This window comes from Siphateles boraxobius, unplaced genomic scaffold, assembly GCF_051911475.1.
Source record: "Siphateles boraxobius isolate OS27281-9 unplaced genomic scaffold, OSU_SipBor_1 11, whole genome shotgun sequence".
Classification (NCBI taxonomy): Eukaryota; Metazoa; Chordata; class Actinopteri; order Cypriniformes; family Leuciscidae; genus Siphateles; species Siphateles boraxobius.
In genome coordinates, this window is record NW_027508711.1 from 9,748,444 (window position 1) to 9,750,574 (window position 2,131).

Here is a 2,131-nt window from a genome sequence, read left to right on the forward strand (position 1 = left end):
CGTTCACATGCTCGCTCAGGCATGGCGTGGAAGAAGATGCTGAGCACGATTTCGTCGTGTGTGTAAGGCACGCCAGATATAAAAAGTAATGGGTATAATCCCCCAGCAAATGGTCAATCTGCTCCAGGTGTAACAGTCTTACTGCAGGCAGATCCACTGTGAAGGGGAAAATAAAACAAAAATACTAAATCTAAAAAAAAACTAAACTAAACTAAAACAGGCACATACAATCTTAGCTCCTGTATTCTGTAACGTCTAAGTCCAAGGAAGAGGCCGAAGGCAGATTCAATAATTGGTGTGACACAAAATATAAAAATGTCATGCCTTTTTTTTAGTGCTATTAAAACGTTTAATTTCCATCTCTACTCGTTCAGTTCAACACATTTGTCTATCATTTAATCCAACTGATCTTAAGAATCATTTGGTACATCTTGGTTTCTATAGATTCTAGATATAGATTATATAGAACCAGATTGCAATTTCTGAAATGGTTAAAGAATGCTCGAAGTGTTTGTGCATGTGTGAGAGCAAAAGATCTAATCTCTAGGATTATCTGAGAAAACATACATACAAAAGAAAAATATAAAACACTAAACTGCTTTATCAGAGATGCCTCACAGTGCTGGCTCCAGTTTCTTTTACTGTGGTGAAACAACTCTCACAGCAGCTCACCGAGGGACACACTGATATGTAAAGGGAATTTTCTGGCATGAGAGAACCAGCGAGCCTGACTGCGTAAAGTCAAATGTTCAGTCATTTTAGCATGACAGCATTTATGTTTAATGCCTGTGTACAATCTATTCAAAACATGTTGTCCAGCAATGTTTCTAAATATCATGATGTGTACAGAGAGTGACGCATGTGTCTGACCATGCTGGAAGGGTTCACCTGAAAACAGGGTTTTGAACTGCAGCTGTGACAAGAAAAAACAGTTTTCAGTTTCTCTGACAGATAATTACTCCAGTGTGAGAACATTAGAACCAGAACTAGAGGTAAGAGGCTAGAGGCGATAGAAAGAGTCAGTTTTTGTAATGCAACTTTATTGCATTACAAAATATAAAATCAATTGCAATCTACAAACAAATGATGCTAGAGCTTTTCTCAGTGCTAACATACTGATCTCAAGGTGATTTTTAGTGCATTTTTTATTTTGTTAAACAAACATATCCATTGTTTTCTAATCTGAAACAAACATTTTTAGGAAATGATTAACTTGAAAAGTGTACAAAATGTAAACAAAACTAGATTTAGTTACAGTATGCCTACCGTTTCATTTGTCTCTAATTCCTAGTCATAGTTTTGTGTTCGTTTTGGGAGATCTTCCTGTTGACTAAAGCCTTCAATGTTGTGTGTGAACACTGTGCCCTGATGTCATGTTTTACCCACATTGTCCTTCTCCATCTTTATCAGATAGCTATACTTACCGCATGCAGTGCATCAGTACGAAGGGATCCGCGGAAGGCAGGTTGACAGTACACTGCACTGCCACTGCCAGGGTGTTGAGTAGTTCTGTGCAAAGGAACAAGAAACATTTCTCTCACAAACAGACAATCTGTTGAAACCCAGCTGACTGTGGTGGAAATCTGACATGCATTAGAGCTGCATTAAAAAACAGACAAGAATCTTTGTCTGAGATAACATGCAGACACTAGCCTGTGCAGAAAGGGTTTTACCAGTCGTGATGTTCGTGAGAGGTCCTCTGGAGAGGCCTGACTGTGTGCCACATGCTGAGAGGGGATACAATGACTTCTACCTAATGGTAAAAAGACAAAAATCACTCTTAATATCATTCCTGTAGCCCACACAGAGCATAGCAACGCCACGGTCAGGGGTTTGATTCCCAGGGAATGCATGAACTGAAAAAATAATATGTAGAACACTTTGGATAAAAGACTTAGGCATGATTTCACAGACAAAAAGTTATCCGATTAAGTTTTTTATGTGCATTTTTAGAATTTATGCGCATCTTTGGCATTTCCATCCAGCGTGTTTTTTTGTCCGATATCCAAAAACGTGCATAAAAATAGGTGGATGTAAACTAGCTATAAGTGCAGTGTGATAGGTAGTGCATGAAACTGAAAGAGATCACATCAGTTTGTGATTTTAGGCTACATTAGGCCTACTAACAACT